We start from the raw sequence: 9713 nt of genomic DNA, 5'->3' as shown, positions 1-9713 counted from the left end.
CAGAGACAACATTCAAAGTTTCAAGTGATGATAAAGAAATCCCTTTTAAATGAAAATTGAAGTGAAATGCCTACCGTAAGATTGCATGTTATTTTGTTCACTTGAAAGTGTCCTGCTCTTCGATTAGAATCCGACATTTGATTCAGCCCTATTAGTAAATAGGGAAGTTGGAAGGACTTGGGCTTGCCTGATTTGCTTAGGAATGAGGTGGCACCCAAACTTTTGAATACCTACAATATGAAAAAAACCCTAACTACTGAGTTCCTTTTTTCTTAGTTTCCTGCATGGTCTTTTCTAACAGTTTATTCCCAGCATACCTCACTGAGCTGAAGTAGGATGGCACAGATCAGTAATTAAAGAATGCCTGCATCCATCTGCCTCATGACTATTACACTTTGTTGTCTTTATATTTACATGTTGCGTTGGCTGTGAGCAGCCAAACAGAAGGACTTCCCAGTCAGGTTCCAAATCCTAATGTTTTGTCATCTTTATGTCTCACAGAGTTCTGAAGCCTCTGAAGTGGTAATCCTGGAGCGCTGCTGGATTGTGGAGTTCAGGGGTAAAACAGATGTTTCAATAGTTCTCAGTAAGTAAGACATAGCTCAATATTTCCAGTGTGAATTTTTTATTTCTGGCAACAAAAACGACAACAAAAAAACCCAACCACCCAGGCATTGAAACTTTGTGAAAAACTTCGCTAAAATACATCCTCTTGTCTGTTAGATGCATCTCCTGAATCGGTGCCTAAAAAGAAAATCCAAAAAGCTATTGTTTTACTTTTTCCAAAATCAAGTGAAAGTCTATGTCATCCTCTTCCTCTGACAATAAATAGAAGTTTGAGGTTCTATTTTGTTAGGTATTATGTACAATATGGGTTTTATGTTGATGTATAGCTAATTCCTCTTATTCTTGAATGATTAATCATTGCCAACCTAAATGAAGGGTTTCCTGTTTGTCTCACCTCCTATCAACTCTTCATTAATAAAATTGTTAAAACAAACAATTGTTAAAAACAAGTAGGAAAAAAATAATTATTTCATAGAAATCAGAATCATTATTTTAGTGAAAAGATTTTATTTGGAGAAAATGCTGACAGAGTTTTCTCTGCAGGAACAACTCAAATAGCCGTTGTGTTAGGAATTTTTTGAGACGTGGATTCTTTCCGATACCACTGCAGAGTTTTGAAGTCCTTGGATCAATTTGCCGTTTTCTGTTAGCTGTAATGGTCTAAGAGCAGTTTTGGTAGGCTAGTAAAGCTAGCTACAGGGGAAAAAAGGTTATGCTGTATTTGTGGGCTTGATGGCCAGCTTTATGTTTAGTAGAAGTTCCTACCTTCTTTATTTTTATACTCACCAAAATCTCCAGTCCACTTCAAGGAAAACATTGCATTAATTATGCTAACTGTTGTCCTTACCTGCTGAAATGATTCTTAGTGTTTGGTCACATTTGAGAAGGCAGTGACTTAAAATGTATTCATTGTGGGTTTTATCCTTTTCGAAGTAGTATTCTGGGGAATAGCTCAAATCCTGCATCTTTAGTAGTGGAATTAAATCTTCAATTGTGTGCCTGATGTTGAGGCACTGCATCAAAAAGGACTTCTTTCTGGATTTGGAAGCATTTCTTTGCCTAACTGTAACAGCTGAATGGCTATAGTTGAGACTTTTCTAATTATGCCCTTATTGAATCCAATTCATTGATTGGAATTATCAGCTTTATGAGGTGGTGATGTTACAGTTTGAGTATAAATACAGTCCTGTCTGTGCCCTTCTGGCACTTCCTTTACAATGCTTGAACATAACGCTACTGAACTGAGCCAAGAATACAGTTGTAATTGCTGCCAGGACTCTTTCAATTAATTTTGAAGCCTGCAAACAGGACAGTTTCTGTGGCAGTGAGACTGGCAGGTTTTAAGTCCAAAAGCTGGGGAAGAAGGCAACGATGAGTACCGAGTAAGCACTTCAGGCTGCCTGTGGAGAGACTGTGAATATATGTGGAGAAAGAAATAGGCTTGCATAGTTAGGAACAGAAATTCCTAGATGAGATATAGACTTCCCAAACCAAAGTTTTTGAAGGTCAGTAGTGTGGTTAGAGGTAAGGGTGGCATTCTGACCAGCCTCTAAAAACATACTAAAGGAGAAAAGAGGAAACAGTACAGAAAACTCCAGGTATGCAGAGCCAATAAATGATGATGAATGCCTGGGATGCGACGGAAGGAACACAACAGAAGATAGAGGAAGAGACAGACAGGTAGAGGAGAAATGGATTTCAAACTTGGCAATGTTCCTGTGCTGTGGAGAACAAGGACAACAGCCTGGCTGTTGATTTGTTGGATGGGGAGAGAGAAAGAAAGCCAGACTATTAGGAGGTATTAGAACAAAACTGAAGACAAATGAAGATGATATACTGTGTACAGAGTGAGGATAAAATACCAAAGAAGTGAAATAATAATCCAAGTACTGTAGGAGAGAACAAAATTCAGAAGACAAAAGAGGGAAGAAAAGTAAAACCTGTGAACTAAGAAGAGAGATCTTTGTTGATGGGGGCTTCGATCATGAAAAACTAGCTGCGTTGTCACAAGAATATATCCACTGGGAGCCAAAAAATGCTCTAAAATGTGTATCTGGGGCTTTAGGTGGAAGCAGGCTTCAGCTAGAAGCAGGGTAGGATGACATACCTGCTCACAGTGTCAAATTCCTTGTGGAACAGATTGAGGAAAGCTGCACCAGAACATAGCAGAGGCTCCAAGGAAGGAGGTGGAGTTGATCTGTGAGATTTAACTTGTAGCGTGGCTGGGAAGGGACATTTTCTTCATCTTGCAGGCTCCAAGATGAATAAAATCAGCTGAGGGCTCAACTTGGAACTGTGAGAGGGGGGTTGGTGGGAGCTTTTGGCCGATTGTCTCCATCTTTCTCTGAGCGGTGGGCTGAATCCTAGGAGACATGAGTAAGAGTAAGAATTGGAGACTAAATGGGATATCTAAGAGAACATAGTAAAGGGTAGTGGAATAAACATGGAGGGGAAAAAATAAGGACATGCAACTTCTAGTGATGCTGTGGAGCTGATCATCGCCTCAGGGTGGTGTGGGCACTGAAACATAAGGGGAGTACAGAAGAGGTCAGGCAGTCGCAGCAGATAATCTTGTCAGTGCTTCAAGTGTAGTGCTCCCAAAGCAGCCTAGCTCAAAAGGTTTCTAAGCGGACCATGAAAGGGAACAGAGGGATTTGTTAAGTGAACTATCGTTCTGTATGTGGCTGGTTGCTTGTGTGCCCTCGTAACATGCACTGGTTGCTGTTAGCAGAACAGATCAGACGCTGGTGTGAGATGGATCTGATGGAATGTGGCAGTTCACACGAGTGTGATTAATTCCTGAAATCCCAGAAGGTGTGATAAGGAGAGCATTTCAACCCCTTTCATCCAAAAAGATATTAAACCCGGAAACTGCTGCTGTGCGCTGAAATGTTTGAGCTAGGCAATGTTAGCTGCCTGGCCTTGGATTCTCCTCAGGAATAACCACTGGTGTTCCCGCCATCTAAGCTTGCGCCTTGTATGATAGAGGCAGGGATGGTAGCCTCACCAGACACAGAAATATATATTTGTAGCTATTTGGAGAACAGATGTGTCTCTGCTGGACCTTGGAAACCCTGTTATAGGTGGTTACTCTTCTGGATTTATGTGCCTGGGCCCTGGCAGCGGGCCCTGGCAGCCTCTGTGAGGAGCGTCTGGGCCTGCCCCGTGCTGGTTCCAGCCAGCTCCAAGGCCCCCGGCAGGGCACGGCTCAGCCCCTCGGCCCTGCTGGTGTCTCCTTGGGGAAAGCATATTTCCGGAAGGGTAAACCACTGCCCAGCAGTGAGGAGCGAGGAAAAAAACTGTGAGAAACAGCTCTGTGAGCATCAGAGTGAGAGCAGATGGAGGGGAGGAGGTGCTCCAGGCACCCAGTGAGAGAGAGACCCCAGTGGGGCAGGATGTGTCCCTGCCGTCTGTGGAGAGACCGTTCTGCAGCCGGGGGTGAAGTGTGAGGAGGAAGGAACAACAGAGAGGAGCTGTTATGGGCTGACCATAGCCACTCCAGCCCTCAAACCTCCATGCCGCTCAGGGTGTGGGGGAAGGTGGAGTTGTCACGACTGAAGTTGAGCCTGCGAGAAAGTGGGGGAGTGGAGGGGGCAAAGGTCTTTGTTTCTCCCTAGTCAGGCCTCTTTTAATTTGCAATAAATTAAATTTTTTTTTTCCCATAAGATGAGTCTGTTCTGCCCATGATGGTCATTGGTAAGTGATTTCCCTCTCTATCTCGACCTGTGACCTGCTGCTGCTTTTCTCCCCCAGCCCTGTTGAGCAGGGGGTGTGAGGGAGTGGCTGGGCAGGTGGCTGGCAGCCGGCCAAGGTCAGCACACCACAGTTCATTTGAGTCAGGTGTTTTTCTTTAAGTGTGTTGTCCACTTCCAGATGTGTCAGTGTTTGAACAGAAGATGCAAAAAGATAGGCAACCAGGAACAAACATTTGTATTAATGTTGGTAGTTTTTGGTCACTGTTCTGTTTCTCTGGAATAGGGCAATTGGAGCTGTGCGGCTAGATGTTCAAACCTGTGTCAAGACCAATCTGAAGCTGACTGCTGTGTTGTGTAGAGCCTCGTGTGGGTGAGAGCAAAGAAAACTGCTTTTCCTCCACATGATGTTGTACAACACAAAATTGGGAATGAACCCCAGAGACACAGGGACAATGAAATGAAATCAGATGTAAGAGACAGCATTCAAGGACCGCCTTCTCTTGATCTGTAAATCTCTTCTGTTTTTCAGGATAAGAGATTCCTTTAAGGCTGTTATTAATTGCATTACTGTGTGTGGTCCCTCAGAGAGAGTTAGGGAGGTAACATCCAGGTAGGGCTGGTGAGGCATGAGGAGGAAGGAGGGAACAGAGGAAGATCTTTTGATGCAAGGTCAAAGTCATCTGAAACGTATTGCAGTGTATCAGGCAAAAAAAAAAAAAGGCCTGCATATAGAAACACCCTCAAGACAACAAGTATTCCCTTTTGCCATTTGTAGTATGTGAGCCACTTAACTTGGAGCTTTGTGTTTTCTTCAATAGTAGTGGCTTGGAAAGGCAGGTCAGTATTGCTCCCTGGTTTGGAGATGGAATAACTGAGGCACGTGCTGAGGTTGCAGACCTAGGCAGAGAATCAAGATCTCTGAATCCTGCCTCTTAAGGTGGACTGATGGTTCAGCCAGTGGTGTGATATACTGGCTTTCAGCAAAAACACTCTACTGCTTTGCAGAGGCCGTACTTAGTACTTTCAGCGAATGCTGCAGTATTTCTCTTCAGTGATCTTGAGATACCATTGTGGTATTTAAATATTTGTGTGGTCTGCCTTGCTTCCAGCATAGGTGCGGTATTTATTTAATGAAAGGGGAGAAGCAATGTGGCATGCATGAAAGCCTGCAGGCATTAAAAGGAACAAAGTATTATACTGCAATAGTCAGCCTGGGGTATCACGCTATATTAATTTCAAATACCTCAGCCTCTTTGTGAGCTTCTGTGGGGACTTAAATGGAGATTATAATGGTAACTTATATAAGTTTATTCCAGCATTGCAAAATAAGAAAAAACAACACTGAAGATAAAATTTTTAATTAAATTCTTTATCTTTGATGGAAAATTTAACTTCCAAAGGAAGATTAACGTAGCGTCATGAGTAACCACGGGATGATTTCATCACTACTAATTTGAACATGAAATGAATCAGCATATAGAATTCAGTCAGCTTTGTGAATTAAAAGCCTCTGATGTCTCTATTAGAAATATCCTGTGGATATAATTTACGTATCAAAGATTCCATTCTACTTTTGTTACAGCATATGGTTGTTAGCTGTGATGGTGCTTTATATTTTAGAGTGGCAGTGGCTCATTGATATTCTCAACCATTTTCCCCTGCTGAGGTAGCAACTGAGAATTACTTTTTGCTAGTGTGTGTGAAAAGAGAGAGACAACCTTCAACCTTTGTGAACTCTCTTATTTTGCATATTGGCATAGGAGGAGAAGTAGTGATCCTCTAGAAAAGGAGAGACTGTCATCCTGGACGTTGACCCATGTGCTTTATACGTGGTTTTATTTAAATCCTGCCAGTAATTTCTTTTTTACCCTGTTCAACACGATTTTATGCTTATAAATCTCATTAATGAAAATAAAGCAAGCCATAGAGTATCAGTCTTCCTGTCACTTTTACACAATTAGTAAAATAAAACAATAAAGCCTTCTTAAGAAAAAAAAGAAAATTAGTCACAAGCGAAAAAGCTTTGAAACCAACGTGGTTTTTCCCTACCCTTGGAAATGTGTTTGTTTTATTATTTTATATTTTAAAAGCCTTTCCATTAAACTGCAGCCTTTTAAAAGGCAAGGGTTGTCTCCAATAAGTGCCTATGCTTTTTTTGGTGACTCCATTATTTCTGACTTGACAGAAACCTGAGTTTCTGTGTAAGAGATTATCATTAAAGTTACAATCAAGTACACTTTAAAAATTAAGAGGGACATCATTAAGATATTTTTAACAGGAAATTTGTTTTCATTTTTAAAACAACCAAAATATCCAAGTACTTGCAGAGAAAAGAGGCAATCACTGTTGTTAAATTGAAAAACTTGGGAAATCAAGTATTATTACAAAATAATGGGAACAAAAAGAGTTAGTTGAGGATGATGGAACTTTTATACATTTCTGACTTCAGATAGTTGGGTTAGAGTAGAAAAGGCTTTCCAGTGCCACTGGGGATATCTTGGCTTCTCTTTGTGCTATTTCCTGATTTGACAGCAGTCCTGTTTGAGCAGGGGGGTTGAATTCTTTATTTGAGCTGCAGAAGTCCTATGGGACCATAACTTTCCATGCTGGCTTCCGTGGGAGAAAGTCTTGTTGAGATCACGCTTCAGTAAAAGAGTTGTTGACGATCAGAGTCCTGATCAGAAAAGGCTCTATGAACAGGCATGTTTGCTTTCCACTACCTGCTTCCCCAGCTTTTGTCTCCAATTGCGTGTCTCATACTGAAATAAGTAAAAGAAGTAAGGTGGGCAAGCTGCTTGCTGGAATGGCCACTAAGCATCTGCTAGTGAGCTATCTCCACTTGAGAAGGTCCCTGAAGCACTATAGCCACTGGACCACGTTACCTTTCCCTAATGTCACTGTAAGTGATGTCTCTAATAGAATCATAGAATGATTTGGGTTGGAAGGGACCTTTAGAGGCCATCTCGTCCGACCCCCCTGCAATGAGCAGGCATGCCTTCCACTAGATCAGATTGCTCAGAGCTCCATCCAACCTCGCCTTGACTTTTTCTAGGGATGGGGCCTCCGCTACCTCTCTGGGTAACCTGTTCCAGTGTTTCACCACCCTCATTGTAAAAAAATTTCTGCCCGCTTTGTGTGTCAAGGGATGGGAAGCCAAGGGTTTGAACACAGTTATACACTGTGGGAGTTGGGCAGTTCCTAGACTACAAAACTTTCCTTCAAAATGTGTTTGTAGCAGCGCTGCTGGCCAAGTGGATGTGAGTTTGTATAGTCCCAAGTGCTACGTCCACCTGCTGTAAAGGAAACACAGAATGCTCTGCTACAGAATCTGTCCCCACAGATTTCACCAGTGATGCCTCGGTGTTAGCTTGCTTTTGCAGCATTAGCCAAGTGCCAGTTGCATTGTCCAAGTGTCAGTGCTAACATTTAGAGACCACTTTGTGCATTAAAATTAGTAATATTTGGCCTTTTTAAATTTTCTTTTCAATTTTTCTTTTTTCCCCTCCTGAGGCTAGTAGCTGTGACCATTAATTTTTTTTTTTCAACTGGACTGTTCAAAACTGAACTAACAGTGTAGAGAAATGAGAAGAAGCATTTTGATAGCTGGTTATTTACTGCAGTTGCAGACTAGTGTTTAATAGCAAATATGAAGAATATGCCTGGCTTTATACACTTTTAGGTTTGCTCTTGTAGGAATGTAAGTAGTATAGTAGCCGTACTCTTGCTTTTAAGCATTCTGCTAGGTTCCAGGAAACAAATGAGATGTGTTGGGAAAAGCTGGGGACAAAGCTTTGTAGAATGTTGATTTAGATAGATAGTTGTTTCCATTAGATACAGACGAATCTATGGTCAGGACAAACACTACCAGGTGACTGTAAGTTACATCAATATCCCAGCGTCTGATCTCAGAATCTTTCCCTTTCTTTTTGTTTTTTGAGTTTATGCAAGCTATCGAAAGGTCCTGTGTTGGTTCTTGTAGCTATGTAGGCCTTTGGTTCAAGAAGTAAAAGACATAAATATAGAACTATATACCATTTTGCGTTGAATTTAGGGCTAGTAAGTTGAATGTTTGTTTTGCTAAGAAAACCATTGTGTTTAACTGTGTGAATGTCTTCCCTGGGTTTATGGCCACTGAACTTGAAACCCAACTGGGGATGTCCAGCACTAAGATGAAAATTACTGTTCTGCTGTTGCAGATTCCCAAGTAGATATGTTCTTAAATCTTACGTGTCCTCTTATTCAAAAAGTATATCATAACAGTAAAACTAGGAGTGCATACCAGGTAAAGAACTGGTTCTGTTGAAGTCAGTAATAAATGTTCTCAAAAGGTCAGGATTTTTTTCCAAAACTAACTCATGATACCTCATGTCAGCAATAACAGCAAAACAAACAATGCTTGTGTACTTGTATTTCCTTAATTGTAAAGTATAAAGTGCTTTTGTCCTGCATTTAGGATGTTTCAATACAAATATGATTCTGCTGGTATGTCCACCACTCATTTGAGGCCTTCATTACATTTGTGGGTCTGTTAGTTTTGTTTTCAGAAAGACTCATTTCAGCTACGTTTTGCCTCCCTACTGAAACTCAGAATTAAGTGTCTCAGCTTGTTAGGGTTTACTGTATGCAGCTGATTTAAAATAATAGGCAACATAACAATCTAGGCGAGAAGAGGAGAGAGATGATTATCTTTAGTATATAAACAAACTTGTGTGCTCCTTTATTGCAACAGACGTTTTTGCCAATGTGTATTTTGGACATTATGTTTCTTCTAGTATGTGAACTTGTACGTAAACATTACGTGCATTGAAACAGTATGGGAAATATATAGCTTACCACCTGTTGGATCTGCAGAATAAAACTTTCTATGTTTGCAGTGATGAATATTTTTCAGGTATTTTCATATGCTTTTCAGAATTTAACTTAGCTGTCAGAGTACTCCAAAGATCTAAATATAGCAGACTGTAGCATTTTGAAGTGATAGTTTAGAATGACTTTCCAAATCTCAAAACTGGCACCTGTTAGATCAGAATACAGTGAATTATGCCCACTCCTACTGCATTTCACTATCTGTTTCTGGTTCCATGCATATTAAGGGTGATTCAGTATGCCTTTTGTGCTCGGCAGTCGGATTTCCACAGCTAAGAGGTAAACATAAATAGCATGATTTCAATTGCAAAACATTGATTTCCTCCCAAAGCAGATGTTTTTTATCTAGCTAATGGTAGGATATTTCAAGACAAGATCACTGTTCCTATTTAAATTTAAAAATAAATAGCAAAAAGAAAAGAACACCTTGATATATTTGTATTTTGGTTGTTAAGTGCTGGCTTTTTTGCCTGACAGTCTTTCTTAGCTAAGGTATCTTGGATATCCAAACTGCTTTTATTAAAATTTTCTGTGCTTTTAAAGGCTGAATGGTATAAACAGGTGTTTTGCATGCCTGTAATTTTT

At 40.7% G+C, this 9713-nt stretch overlaps 1 protein-coding gene across 1 annotated transcript in view; it reads left to right on the top strand.

Annotated features, from left to right (window-relative positions):
• Positions 1 to 505: 505 nt before the first annotated feature.
• The window catches only part of INPP4B (inositol polyphosphate-4-phosphatase type II B), a 213434-nt gene continuing 204226 nt past the window's right edge, over positions 506 to 9713 (top strand). Inside the window, 1 exon segment of the mRNA XM_035899207.1 lies at positions 506 to 586. The gene's annotated coding sequence lies outside the window, so the exon portion shown is untranslated.

The sequence above is a fragment of the Egretta garzetta genome, unplaced genomic scaffold (assembly GCF_000687185.1).
Source record: "Egretta garzetta isolate BGI_Z169 unplaced genomic scaffold, ASM68718v1 scaffold258, whole genome shotgun sequence".
NCBI lineage: Eukaryota > Metazoa > Chordata > Aves > Pelecaniformes > Ardeidae > Egretta > Egretta garzetta.
The sequence above is the reverse complement of the archived record's forward strand: the minus strand, read 5'-3'. Positions and strand labels throughout refer to the sequence as shown.